The sequence below is a fragment of the Chiloscyllium plagiosum genome, unplaced genomic scaffold (assembly GCF_037043375.1).
Source record: "Chiloscyllium plagiosum isolate Xiang-an unplaced genomic scaffold, Cpla_swu_hap1 HiC_scaffold_17, whole genome shotgun sequence".
Taxonomy (NCBI): domain Eukaryota; kingdom Metazoa; phylum Chordata; class Chondrichthyes; order Orectolobiformes; family Hemiscylliidae; genus Chiloscyllium; species Chiloscyllium plagiosum.
Genome location: NW_028270155.1, coordinates 23,500,702 through 23,516,555, shown reverse-complemented (window position 1 = coordinate 23,516,555; position 15,854 = coordinate 23,500,702).

The window sequence follows — 15,854 nt, the reverse complement described above, 5'->3', positions numbered from 1 at the left end:
TTTTTGGCTAAATAAATCTACAAGAGAATTCCAACTATGCTTTATTAGGAAAGTTATTGGCAGTATTAGTTTACAAGAAGGGGCTTATAATGTTCTAAATAATATGGATAAAATGTCAATGGATTAAAAAGTTTATATTATTAAATCTATGATAGGCAGACTAAATGCATTAAAACAATTGGTTTTTTTTAGCTTCAGAGTAAAGCATTCAGGCTTTTAATTCAGAATTGTTTCAGTTCAGTTCAGCAGGTTGAAATCTTTCACCTAGAAGGAGAATCAAGTCAGTTCAGGGGAATCCATTAGCTCAGCAGAATTATTTCTTTTTCTCTGTAAAGCGTGCAACTAAGGAATGTTTGGATATGAATTTTCAAGTTATTACAACTGAGTAAGTTTATGTCATTATAATTTTGACAGTCTCATGCCAGTAGACACAGAAAAAAAGAAATCATAAAAAAATGGTTTCAACCGTCCAAAGAAAAGAAAGTGGAAAATGTCAGTTAAGTGAAGACTCCAGAGGATGAGATAAGAGTGAAACTTTACTGTTATTGTGGTTCAATGATGGATAGTATTGGCAAACAGGTTTGTGTTAAGATATTTCCTTCTCCTTTAATTATAAATATTAAACTTCGTATTTTTTCTTCTTTTGTGTAACAAATGTATGCTTTGCTGTTAAATAAAAACCTGCAGCCTCATGTGAACATACTTTAATATCTAACCACTAGGCAAACTAACTGGACAAATTGCAGATTTGAGGAGAAAGTGAGGACTGCAGATGCTGGAGATCAGAGTCAAGAGTGTGATGCTGGCAAAGTGCAGCAGGTCAGGCAACATGTGAGGAGCATGAGAATCGATGTTTAAGGCATAACACTTCATCAGGAATGTGGAGGGGAAAGGGGGGCTGAGAAATAAATAAGGCAATGGGGTGGGGCTGCGGGAAAGGTAGGTGGGATGGCAATAGGTGGGCAAATGCAGAAGGTGATTGTGATAGGTCGCTGGGAAGTGTGGAGTGGATGGATGGCAAGGAAGATGGACAAGTAGGTCAGGTGAAGGGGGTGGAGCCATGTAGCAGGGTTGGATCTAGGATAGAGTAGGGGAAGGGGACATGACCAGTTTTCAAATCTCCCCTCCCCCACCCCATTCTAGATCCAACCCTTTTACCCAGCTCCGCCCTCTTCACGCAACCTCCCTGTCCATCTTCCTTCCCACCTATTCATTCCACACTTCCCACCAACCTATCACAATCACATCTCAACTTCACCTACCCCCACCATCTCCCTCTCTCCCCAGTTATTTCTCATCCCCCTTCCTCCTACTCAGTCCTGATGAAGTCTTGCTCCTCAGATGCTGCCTGACTCGCTGTGCTTTTTCACACTTTATCAACACTGACTTCTCCAACATCTGCAGTCCTCACATCTCCAAATCGAAGATATGATCCATCAAGCCAGGTTTTATTCTTGGTTATGGTTTTTCCAATATTACCACTAGCTGGGATCAGAACAAGCAATAGTGTGTGATACATTTAGGGGACAAACGAAAACAACTCACTAAGACCTGATGCATGCTAGAGTTGTGAAAGAGGCAACTATACAAATAAAGGATAATCTGAATATGATTTTCCAAATTTCCTACAATGGTTCCAGCATATTCAAAGTTAAGAAATATAACAGTGCTAGTCAGGAAATGAGGAAGAGAGAGAATGGGGAAATATATGTAAGCTAGTCCAAGCTAGGCCATTGGAAAAGTTTAGAATCTATTATTAAGAAAGTCAAAACAATACATGGAATGATCAAACAGAACTTTCATAGGAATTTGAATAGTTCTACTGTTTTTAACCACTATATTCTTATCAAGACAAATGTCACCAATTAAAATTATTGTTAGAGTTTAGTAGAGCTTAAAACCTCACGAGAAATTTCTCATCATCAAGGAACTAGTTAGCTTTATCAGCGACAAACTATATCCTTTAATGTAACATTCTCCCTTCTAAGAAAATTAACTTAGGGCAGACCATATCTACAAGTATATTGTAACAGAAACAACATTTTAAAATTTACTATTATCGGCACTTGGAGTCCAATGGTGTAGTATTATCCCTTGCTTAGTAATCCAGAAACTCTGGTGGTATTCTGGAAACCCAGGTTCATACCCCATCACCTCAGAGAGTGGAATTTGGGTTTTAAAAAATCTGGAATTATATATCCACTAATGTCCATGAAACTATCCATCTGCATAATTAATCCCTTTAGGAAAGAAAATCTGCCATCCATAATTGGTCTGGCCTACATGCGATCCCAGCCCCACAGCAATGTGATTGATTCTGAATTGTAAACTGAAATTGCATAGTCAGCCACTCAAACTCTTATGAAATTTAAACAAAGGAACAAAATTAGATGGATCATGTAGCATTGATATTGGCATCAGAAATAGGGTCCACTTTGTCAACATCTGGGGTCTTGTGCCAAAATTGGAAGAGCTGTCTTATAGTTAGATACAGTCAAATTTATGGAATCATATGTCAGACAATATCCCACAAAAAACCATCACCATCCTTTGGATAAGGCCTGCCTCACCAACAGGACAGACTAACCAGCAGTGACTACACAGCAGTATCCAGTCAGGAATAAGTCGCCTGAGAGTACTGCTCATTGACTCCACACCTCAGGAAGTCTCATGACTTCAGGTCAAAAATGGGCAAGGAAACATCCTGCTGAACATCTCCCTCCCTCTGCTGACGAATCAGCGTTCCTTCACGTTGAACGCAAGTTTGAGGAAGCACGGAGGGTAGCTCAGTTGTAGAATATACTCTGGGGCAGACGGTCCAATATCCATCATCAACTGTGATTTATCAGCAACACCACTGATTACACTGGTTGAGTCCTGAAGGACTTAGCTGCTATACCAGGTCTGTGGCAGCTGGTGAAGGAGTCAGCAAAAGGGACAAATATCCTTGATCTCATGCTCACAAATCTGACTGTCACAGATGCATCTATTCATGACAGTATTAGTAGGAACAACCACTGCATAGTTCTTGTGGAATAGAATAGCGTCTTCACATCGAAGATGCCCTCCAATGTGTTATATACCACTTTTACTGTGCTAAATCGGTTAGATTCCAACCAAATCTTACCACTCAAGATTGGACAGCCATGAGCCACTATTGGCCATCAGCAGGAGAGCTTGCAGAATTGTTTTCAACCACTATCCGCAAAAATCACAGCCTAGCATATCCCCACTCTACTATTACAATCATGCAAGGGAATCACCCCTGGTCCAGTGGAGAGTGCAGAAGGACATGTCATGAGCCGCATCAGGCATGTTTAAAAATGAGATGTCAACCTGGCAAAGCAAAAAAAAACAAGTCTACTTGTATGCCAAACAGTACAAGCAACAAGTGATAGACAAGGCTAAGCAGGTTTGTGTTAAGATCTTTCCATTCCCTTTAAATATAAATATTAAACTTTGTCTTTTTTCTTCTTTTTTGTAACAAATGTATGCTTTGTTGTTAAATAAAAACCTGCAGTCTCCTGTGAATATACTTTAATGAGTAACCACTAGGCTAACTAACTGGAGAAATTGAAGATACACAAACTTAACACAAGGCCATAACTGATAGTTCAGACCTGATAGCTGCCATCCTCCCACATCTAGTCAAGAATGGTGGCGGACAATTAAACAACTCATTTCAGAAGGAGAGTCCACAAATTTCCCATTCTCAATACCCAGCACATCAGTGCAAAAGCTAAGGATAAAACATTGCAACTAGTGTCAGCTTAATGATCCATGTTGGATTCTTATGCAGATCTCCAGCATCACAAATGACAGTCTTCAACCAATTTCCTTAACTCATTGATGTGATATCAAGAAATGGTTGAAGGCACTGGATATTGCAAAGACCTTGAATCTTGACAATATTTTAGCAATAATACAAATGATGAGCTTCAAAATGTGCTGTACCCTTAGAGAAACTCTTCCAGTAATGCTACAAAACCCGGATCTACCTGAATAATTTTCCTGGTACATCCTGTACACAAAACGTAGAATACATCCAACAGTGTCAATTACCACCCCATCGGTCTGCTCTTGATCATCAGTAAAATAATGGAAGTGGTCATTAACAATGCCATTAAGCAGCACTACTTTAGTAATAATCTGCTTACTGTAGCTCAGTTTGGGTTTCACCAGGCCCCTCAGATCCTTACTTTATTCCAACCTTTGTTCAAACAAGGAAAAATGAGCTGAAACTCAGAGATGAGGTGACAGTGATTGCTTGTGACTTCAAGGCTGCTTTTGATTGACTTTGGCATCACGAAAACTTTGCAAAAACAAAATTAATGGGAATTGGGAAAATTTCTAGGCTGGTTGAAATCCTACCTAGCTCAAAGAAAGATGGTTATATATCAGAGTTCCTCAGGATCATATCCGAACCCCAACCATCTTCAACTGCTTAATCAATTACCTTCCCCCTATTGTATGGTCAGAACTGGAGATGTTCTCTGTTGTTTGCACAATGATCAGCACCATTTGTTACTGTTGATACTGAAGCAGTCCATGTCCAAACGCAGCAAGGCCTGGATAATATCCAGATTTGGGCTGACAAATAGCAAGTAACATTAATACCAAACACATGCTATACAGTGATCACCAAGAGAGAATCTAACTTTGCCTTATAACATTCAATAGCATAATCAACACTGAATCCCCCACCATCAACCCCGTTGGTGTTTACCATTAACCATAAAGTGAACTGGGCTATCTACATAAATACTGTCAGTACAAAAGCAGGTCTGAGGTGATGAACACCTGACTCCACAAAGCCAGTCCAGTGTCTCCAAAACAAAGTTAAGAGTGTAATGGATTATTCCCCATTTTCCTGGATTGGTATAACCCCAACAGTACACAAGAAGCTTGATACCATCCAGGTCAAAGCAGCCCACTTGATTAGCACCACATTGAGAAACGTTTATTCCATTCACCACCGAAGCACATAGCAGCGGTTTGTGCCATCTACAAGATGCTCAACAGAGATTCACCAAGACTCCTTGACAACGCATTCTAAAACTATGTATATTACCATCTTGAAGGACAAGGCAGCAGTACATAGGAACACCAAGCCATTCACCATCAACATGCAAACATATTGCCTTTCATGTTACTGGATCAAAGTCTTAGAACATCATCCGTAACAGCATTGTGGACATACCTACATCAAATGAACTGTAGTGGTTCAAGAAGGCAGCTCACCACATCTCAAGGGAAACTAAGAATGGGCAACAAATGCTGTACAAGGTACCAAAGTCCACATCCCATGAACAAATAAAAAGAATTCAAGGATATTATCATCTAGATCGAGGCACATGAGGATATGATCATGAATCTACAACTCTTTATAATTGCTGAAGAATGTTTATTGTAAGAATCAATTCTAGATTGTGTTATAAATAATGAAGATATATCATAGAATATCAAAAATAGCTAAATATGTGCACAATGATAAAAATCCACCTTTAAAACCCTTTGGACATTACACACAATCCAGTATAATTTCTTTAAAGTGAGATTTTGTCTCATCTTTAGGGGGACTTGGGGGCAAACACTGTATCGGCGCCGCCTCGTGCTCCCACGAGGAAGTTGAACAGTTCATCCACTTCACCAACACCTTCCACCCCGACCTCAAATTCACCCGGACAGTCTCAGATTCCTCCCTCCCCTTCCTCAACCTTTCTATTTCTATCTCAGGCAACCGAATCAACACGGACATCTACTACAAACCGACCGACTCCCACAGCTACCGAATCAACACGGACATCTACTACAAACCCCACACCTCCTCCCATCCTGCCCCCTGTAAAAACGCCATCCCATTCTCCCAATTCCTTCGACTCCGCCGCATCTGCTCCCAGGAGGACCAGTTCCAAAAACGCACAACCCAGATGGCCTCCTTCTTCAAGGACCGCAATTTCCCCCCCGACGTGGTCGACGATGCCCTCCACCGCATCTCTTCCACTTCCCGCTCCTCCTCCCTTGAACCCCGCCCCTCCAACCGCCACCAGGACAGAACCCCACTGGTCCTCACCTACCACCCCACCAATCTCCATGTACAGCGCATCATCCGCCACCTCCAAACGGACCCCACCACCAAGGATATATTTCCCTCCCCTCCCCTATCAGCATTCCGTAAAGACCACGCCCTCCGTGACTCCCTCGTCAGATCCACACCCCCCACCAACCCAACCTCCACTCCCGGCACCTTCCCCTGCAACCGCAGGAGGTGCAAGACTTGCGCCCACACCTCCCCCCTCACCTCCCTCCAAGGCCCCAAAGGAAACTTCCATATCCGCCACAGATTCACCTGCACCTCCACACATATCATCTATTGCATCCTCTGCACCCGATGTGGCCTCCTCTATATTGGGGAGACAGGCCGGCTACTTGCGGAGCGTTTCAGAGAACACCTCTGGGACACCCGGACCAACCAACCCAACCACCCTGTAGCTCAACATTTCAATTCCCCCTCCCACTCCACCAAGGATATGCAGGTCTTTGGACTCCTCCATCGTCAGACCACAACAAAACGACGGTTGGAGGAAGAAGGCCTCATCTTCCGGCTAGGAACCCTCCAACCACAAGGGATAAACTCGGATTTCACCAGTTTCCTCATTTCCCCTCCCCCCACCCAGTCTCAGTCAAATCCATCAAATTCAGCACCACCTTCCTAACCTGAGATCTTCTTCCCGACCTCTCCGCCCCCATCCCAGTCTGACCTATCACCCTCACCTTGACCTCTTTCCACCTATCACATTTCCGACGCCCCTCCCTCAAGTCCCTCCTCCCTACCTTTTATCTTAGCCTGCTGGACAAACTTGCCCCATTCCTGAAGAAGGGCTTATGCCCGAAACGTCGATTCTCCTGTTCCCTGGATGCTGCCTGACCTGCAGCGCGTTTCCAGCAACACATTTCTAGCTCTGATCTCCAGCATCTGCAGACCTCACTTTATCGGCAAACACAATCCTTTGGTGTCATAAAATACCTAATCTATATCCCCACGTATGCTGGCTTTTCAAGACCTACACTTTGTCTTAGTGGCTATTAACCAGTCTTTCTTTGTTCATTGTAAACACACAAAACATTTTTTTAATTAACCTTATCCCTTTTTAAACCATGCTTTTATTCACAAAGCTTGATACTTACTCATGTTTTGGCTGATTTTTATCACGTGTTTAGCTATTTTCCAGTAATAAGTAGATCGAAATCCTTAAGAATCCTAAGCTTTTATTACGTTTTCTCACTAGCTTTTCAGCGCTTATTCAAATACTACACAGTGTATTTTATTTTTGATTAATTCTGTTTAATTGACTTAACACCATAATTTCTTCATTAAATTGGTCACCCATTTACAGAGTTGCTTTTCTTTTGAAGTGCACTCCCCACCATAAATTGTACATAGCTTTTCATCAGGTCTATTCAAGGCTGAGATTAAGAGATTTCAATTTCTCAGTGTTGTTGAGGTACATGACAAATTACTAGATGACTCCAGGCAAACAGTTGTGATCATTTATTTCATGCACATATGGAGAGAAGCTTTAACACAGGGGTCCAAGCTCGTTCTGCCAAATTACAGATTTCCTTCAAATTTTATGCAGATCACAGCACACATATTACCACAGTCAATTTCCATGTGTCTTATATTATCCCTCATTCCCACTATCTTTGCAGGCATTGTGGGATTCTCACCAAAAGCCTTTGATATCATGGTTGCTAGCAACTAACCTTTCTCAAACAAATGTAGCACCTCAAGATGAGGCATCAATGAGGCACTGTGGGCCATCAGCAGTAGCAAAATCATAAACGGCTACACAATCTATAACTTCATGGCCCGGCATATTCCCCCCTCTAGCACTACTACCAAGATAATGCATCAATGTTGTTTCAATGAAGAATGCAGGTTGATATGCCAGGAGCAACACCTGCTAACCCAAAACAAATGACATGTCACCACAGTGAGGCTACAGCATAGAGTTACTTGCAAACAGCACAAACAGTAAATAGCAGACAAGGCTCAGTGATCCCATAGCCACTGGATCAGATCTAAGCACAGCAGTCCTTCCTAACCCTAAATGGTTGTGGACAATTAACTAACTCACTAGAGGGGGGAGTCTGTACAAATAATGTCATCCTTAAGGTTGGAAGAACCCAGTACGTCAGGGTAAAAGACAAAACTGAAGCATTTGAGAAAGCTTTGGCCAGAAATGCCAAGTCAACAAATCATCTCGACTTCTTCTGAAGGTCTCAGCAGCTCCATACCAAGCTGTGCTCCTAGCCATGTTTTCCAGTACAGCTACAACATGGAGATCTACCTAGCAATGTTAAAAATTGCCTAGTTATTTCTGGTTCACAAAATACATGCAACCCAGTCAATTACTGTCTCCTTGCTCTACTCTCAATCATCAGTAAAATGATAGAAGGTATCACTAATATTGTTATCAAGCGGCACTTACTCAACATTGTTGCTCAGTTGGGTTTTGACAGGTTCACTCCTCCTGTCCTCATTATAACCTCGGTCCAAGAGTGGACAAAAGAGGGGAACTGAGGATGACTGACCTTGACATTAAGAGTGTGGCATCAAATGGTCTCAGTAAAACTAGAGTCAATGGGAATCAGGGTCAATTCTCCATTGAGGTAGCCCAGACCCTAACTTTGCTAGTTGTTTTAAGGAGGTGTAAAATGGATATTCCAAGAGACATGTAGCTGGTCAACCCATTTAGTTTTAAACAAAACAGAATTTATTTACAACATTACTGAATGAAATACAGATAAAAGAATACAGAATAACTTAACCTATCCAAAAACCCAACAGACAATCCCAACTTAATGATGCTGTTCCAAATACTTGCAACAATTCCTATAAACACCCCTTGGCACAAAAGGTAAAATCAAAGTCATACAGGAGAGATGTCAGAGAGAGAGAGAGAGAGAGAGAGAGAGAGGATCAGCATGATACCTGCTTCTTTGGGTCCAGCAGCTTCACAACACTACTGCTTACTAAAACCAAACAAACCAGCCAAAGTACAGAGGGATCTGGGAGTGCTAGTTGAGGATTCTCTAAAGGTAAACATGCAGGTTAAGTCCGTGATTAAGAAAGCGAATGCAATGTTGTCAATTATCTCAAGGGGGTTGGAATATAAAAGCACTGTTGTGCCACTGAGACTTTATAAAGCTCTGGTTAGGCCCCATTTGGAGTACTGTGTCCAGTTTTGGTCCCCACACCTCAGGAAGGACCAAAACTGGAGCGTGTCCAGCGGAGATTCACACGGATGATCCCTGGAATGGTAGGTCTAACATACGAGGTATGGCTGAGGATCCTGGGATTGTATTCATTGGAGTTTAGAAAATTAAGGGGCGATCTAATAGAAACTTACAAGATATTACATGGCTTAGAAAGGGTGGACGCTAGGAAATTGTTTCCATTAGGCGAAGAAACTAGGACCCGTGGACACAGCCTTAGAATTAGAGGGGGTAAATTCAGAACAGAAATGCGGAGACATTTCTTCAGCCAGAGAGTGGTGGGCCTGTGAAATTCATTGCCACAGAGTGCAGTGGAGGCTGGGACGCTAAATGTCTTCAAGGCAGAAATTGATAAATTCTTGATGTCACAAGGAATTAAGGGCTATGGGGAGAATGCGGGTAAGTGGAGTTGAAATGCCCATCAGCCAGGATTGAATGGCGGAGTGGACTCGATGGGCCGAATGGCCTTACTTCCGCTCCTATGTCTTATGGTCTTATGGTCTAAAACAGAGAAAAGCTGAGCTGGGAGAACTAGCCACTCCCCTTTCATCGTACAAGATATTTTTTTAAAACTGAAAGCTTTTTGCCTGAGGCTGTATCTGTTAGTTATAATAAAACTAGCCCTAAAACCCATCCAAGCCAGACATTTTGGAATCACTGCTTTTATAACTTCCCTGAAAAAAAAAAGCCAAGGATAGCATAACCTTGTTAAAGCAGCAGAAACATCACAAATGATTATTCAGGTAGACATCGTGTGCGACAGGTAGTATTTTAGGGATAATGGGCTGAATAATTTCCTTCTGCTCCATAACAATTCTGCAATTCTGTTATCCTGTAATCTGTGATGCTACAATTCTGTGCTTCAATGAACGGGTCAGAAGTGGTGGTGTTTGCTGCTGATTTCTCAATGTTCAGTAACATTCATGATTCCCCACATACTGAAGCTGTCTGTGAGCAAATGCAGCAAAACCTGGTCAACATTCAGACTTGGCCTATTAATTGATAAGCAATATTTGTGATACACAAGTATCAAGGGCGAAACATTGTCACATCCTGTTGGGAATAGGGTTTAGGAAATCAAGGCCCACTATTTCATGAGTCATTACAAATGTAAAATGTGATCAATGTAACTTCTAAAATGCTTAATTACTGATTGTGACTATTACCTAAGATAAAAGAAACTTACATCAGGTTTTATCCAGAGGCAAGAAACCAAAAGACTTATTTATTTTGACAAACCTATGAACTAACATAATGCAAAGACAAATTACTAATTATCAGTGCAAACCTTGACCATGCCCCCTTTAGATCCAAACACAAGAACATTAATTTAGTTATGGTTGGATACACAGATACAGGCAATATTTTAGGAATATTATGCGTGGGCAATATAGGGAAAAAATTGCATAATTGTCTGGAACAAAGTCCAAACCTAAAGGGGTGGAATGGACTGATTTTTCTCAATACTTCTTTGGGCTCTGGGGTGACAGGATCACATTGTTGATGACTGCAGTGATCCTCAGTTCAGAAGCCGGTCAGTTGGAGTAAGGTCATGCCTTGATTTAGAAATTTTCTTTCTTTTGGCTAAGAATTTGAGTAGTTATTTCTTTTTCCAATTTAAAACAATTGGAATTCAGAGAGACAGAAGAATCCAGCTTGCTTGCTCCATCTGACCTCTCTTCACTCAGTGCAATGTCAAACTGCCATTTATAACCAATTCCAACAATGTTGCTGGGATTGTTGCTGGACAGTCACTTTTTTTTTCAAAGGCACTTGGTGCCGAAGTACTCCGGGAAAATGTCGAAACCCCTCATCCAGAAACGCCATGTGCTGTTGTGTAAGCTTTAGTGACAACACAGTTCCAAATTTTCCTTGAACAATAGAAAAATGCAAATAATCCAAATGTCCATTTCCTATTCTATATTTTCAACTAAAATATGTCTCGTCATCTTACACCATCTCCAACAAGAGAAATTCCAACCATCAGTGAAAAGTCTACTTAGTCACCCATTAATCCTTCTGGGGTTATCATTGACCAGAAAATGAGCTGGACCAACAATATTAACAGTGTGGTTATAACAGCAGGTTAGGGGCTCAAATTCTGTAGTCTGTAACTCACAGTTTGAATCTTCAAAGCCTGTCTACCATCTACAAGGCAATTCAGAAGAGCGTAGGAAGACTCTTCCCTTGCCTGAGTGAGCACAGCTCCAATACCACTCAAGAAGCTTGACACTATTTAAGAAAAAGTAGCCCATTTGATTGAGCTATTTAACTTGTTCAACATATATTCCCTCCATAGAGGTATCAGTGTGTACTATCTCCAAGATGCACAGCACCTTTGAAACCCACAATCTCTACCATCTAGAAGAACAATGGCAGCAGACACATGGGCAAACCATGACCTTAAAGATCCTCTCCAAGCCTCACAACATCCTTCAGTAGCTCAACTTTACTGTCCAATAAAATGTTTTCATAATGTCTTTTAAACAGGTATCAAACTTCCCAAATAGGCATGACCAGTTTTTGTATGTTTGCTTGTTCTTTTAAACAACATTTATTTAAATTATCCCACTAAATTTTGCCTGAGATTTGTTGGCATTTCAAAACTATCACACATATCCAATTATCAATGTTTTTGTATTGATATGTTTTGTTAGTGTTAGTGTTCTTCCCAAAACCACATTTTCTCTTTATTAAAACCCAGAAAACATTTTGACTGCTTTTTCTTCCAATAGTTTTCTTTTAAATTATAATTTATCAGCCCCTTAAACCTCAGGTAAATTTCTCTTTGAATACTTAAAGTAGCAATTTATATCAATTTATCTGATTTATTCCTCAATCTGATTTTTTGAGTCTTTGGTATTTGCAATCAACACATTATTTTAGCAATGGCTATACTCAAATGGAATGTATAATCTCAGCTGGGAACATTCTTCTTCGTAGGTCATGGTCAGAATCATGAATGGGGTGGTGAAGGAGTCAATATCTACTAGTATTAATTGCTGATGATCTCCATCATTATCACCCGTGTCCCTCTCCTGTTTGCTCTTATCATAACAGTCATAGAATCTCCATGCAAATATATTTGGGCTTTTGGAAGTTACCTGTTTGATGCTAGCAAGGACCTTGTGAAAACCAATGTCATCTTTCTCCTAGGACCTAACCTTCACTGAGGAAAGGGGCCTGTACAAGGTTGTGAATTCTTCTCTGACCATAAATGATAATTCTTCACCATTTCCCTTGACCTTTGTCTTTATCTGTCCTGTTACCCTAGTACCTGTTACAAAGGGTGGCCTGACTCCTGCCTGACAGTGCCAATGTCCTGGGTTCAATTCCAGCCTTGGGTGACTGTCTGTGTGGATTTGTACACTCTCCCCTTGTCTGTGTAGGTTCGCATTGGGTGCTCCAATTTCATCTCACAACCCAAAGATGTACAGATTAGGTGGATTGGCCATGCTAAATTGCCCAAGAGTGTTTAGGGATCTGTTGGCTAGATGAATCAGTCATGGTAAATGCAGGGTTACGGGGATATTTGATTTGGTTTGATTTATTTTTGTCGCGTGTACCTAGGTACAGTGAAAATTTTGTTTTGCGTTGTAGGAGTGAGTTTAAGGAGGTAATTAATTTTCATGAAGCAGCAGAATTCAGCCACGTTGTAATTTACTCATGCACCTACTGGTACAATGCAGGGAGAGGCCAAAGACTACCCCGAATTTAACCTCGACGTGAGGGTCCAATTACCGCTTTAATCTTCGGCTCAGGTCAGAAGAAAAGTCACGGACACTCTAATTTTAAATACAAGTAAATTGTCTTTTATACATTTTTCTTGTAACATTAACATGCAGGCACATATTCTCTCCCCCTACATACTACTGGTTACTTAGTGCTGGATTGTTCAACTATGATTGAGTTTCCAGTGCATTGCTCTACATTGGTAATCGCTTGTTGCTGTGATTTGAATGGGCCCTTTTGGTATGTGAGAAACTGAACTCTCCATATAACTACCTTTTATCCCAACATTCTGTTATTTATTGGTTGGCTAATTCTCCATCCATGCTAATATACTACCTGCAACATTACGGGCTTATATCTTACTAAGCAGCCTAATAGGCAGTTGTTTATTGAACACATTTTGGAAATAATAAAATCTTTTGCATCCAACTGAGAGAACAGATTAATGTCTCAAACGCAATACCTTATTTGAAAAAGTTGGCTTCTGAAAACAGAAATGTCCCTTGGAATTGCATTGAAACATCAGCCTCGGAAACATGCTCAATTTCTTGAGGGGAAATTTGAACTCACTACCTTCTGACTTACCGCTGAGCTAAGCCTGATACCAATTATCATGCCTAAATAATGCACTCTAACCTCAATCATGAAACTGTACTGACTGCCATTCCCATATGATAGATATGGGAATATGTTTATTGGCTTCCTGAATGAGACTATCATTGTAATTTTAACTTTCAGATAGCCTTGCCTGTCATCCATATCTGCTAGAAAATGAGTGGAATATGTCTCAAATTTATTTCTTTTGGAAATCATTGCTGTCAGCAAATAGAGCTCTTCTTTTCAGTTTGAGTTGTATTTGAACCAAAGGTGAAAGGATATGCACAAATCTTTGTGCCTTACAAACATTTGCATGTTTAATAATAAATGGTTGCAGCAGCTTGGTGTTTTCCTTAACAGCAAAACTGTGATTTTTATATGTCCATTCCAGCTGGCAAAGTTAAACATGATTATTTGAAACTTTGTGCTTAATTTAAAAGTTTTGAATACTCAAATGCATTTTCAATATTTTTTGTTGCTCTTGAGATACTGAAACATAAAATTAGGTTTTTAATTGAATAAGTCAATATTAGAGTGGTGCTAGAAAAGCACAGCAGGTCAGGCAGCATCCGAGGACCAGGAAAATTGACATTTCAGGAAGGGCTCCTGATGAAGAGTTCCTGATGAAGGGCTCCTGCCCGAAACATCGATTTTCCTGCTCCTCAGATGCTGCCTGACCTGCTGTGCTTTTCCTGCACCACTCTGATCTTGACTCTAATCTCCAGCATCTGCAGTCCTTACTTTTGCCTTTTTAATTGAATAAGTCAATCCATGGAATCTCAGGACAACATTTCAATTAATTTACTTAAATATTCCCTGTAGTTCAGTGAGATTGTTGTATGGTGGCTATGCCCTGATGGATGACTAATCCAGGCTAATGACCTGGGAAATTGGTTTAAAAAAATCTTCAAAGGAAAAAAAATCTTCAAAGGTCAAAAAAGTGTCGTGTTGGAAAAGCACAACTGATCAGGCAGCACCCAAGAAGCAGGAGAGTCAACGTTTCAAGCATAAGCTCTTCATAAAAAAGCTTCAATGAGAACTGATGAAATTTAAATCCAATTGATAGCAATCTGTAATATAAATCTAGCTTCAGTAATGGTAACCATGAATTTATCACTGATTATTGCAAAACCTAGTCTGGTCCATTAATGTACATTGATGTGAAAAAAATCTGCCATCCTTTCCTGGCCTGGCCGACACGTGACTGCCAACCCCACTAAAATGTAACTGATTCTGAACTGCCCTCTGGTTAAAGACAAGTAGGAATGGACAGGATTTGCTGGCCTTGACAGCAGTACTCACTTCAACACAATGATTTCAGAAGGCAGCTCACCATCATCTTAAAACTGGGCAACAAATGCTTGTCCAGCCCATGAAGCCTTCATCTCATGAACAAATAAAAGAAAGCTAACATCTATTAAAGAATAGAGAAAACAAAAATCTGGTTTAGAATTCATTAACATAATAGCCGCAAAAACAGCATAAACTGGGAGAATTAAGATTAGATTACCTAGTGTGAGAACAGGCCCTTTGGCCCAACAAGCCCACACCAACCCTCTGAAGAGTAACCCACCCAGCCCGATTCCCCTATCCTATATTTACTCCTGACTAATGCACCTAAAACTATGGGCAACTTAGTACGGCCAATTCACCTGACCTGTACATCTTTGGATTGTGGAAGGAAACCGGAGCACCCAGAGGAACCCACGCAGACACAGGAAGAATGTGCAAACTCCACACAGTCACCCAAGGTGGGAATCAAACCGGGTCCCTGGCACTGTGAGGCAGCAGTGCTAACCACTCAGCCATTGTGCCACCTTAATTAAGGCATGTGCAAAAATAGGACTATGTTATTTCACCTTCACCTTCAAAACTGATCAGTGTTAAGAGACAAAATTCATCCTTGGCTTCTGGATTAATATTATTAATATTAATAATCCTTGCTGCTGGCTTAGCTTAGTGGGTCTCACATACTCTACTTAGTTAGAGGTTTGTGGTTAAGCTCCCACACTAGGATCATACAAATAATTTATAAATGTTTCGATTCAATTTTATTGTCATATCTAGCTCTGTGCAAGAGTACAGGACTACCGTGAAAAGTGAACAGAGTTACCATCACAGAACAGTGAGAATTAAAAACAAGAGGAGAAACTAAAGAAACAGAAACAAAAAGGAAAAGAAAATGACCAGATCACCCTCACCGCCACCGCTGTGAGTATTGAGCCGGGCTTACTCACGCTGGC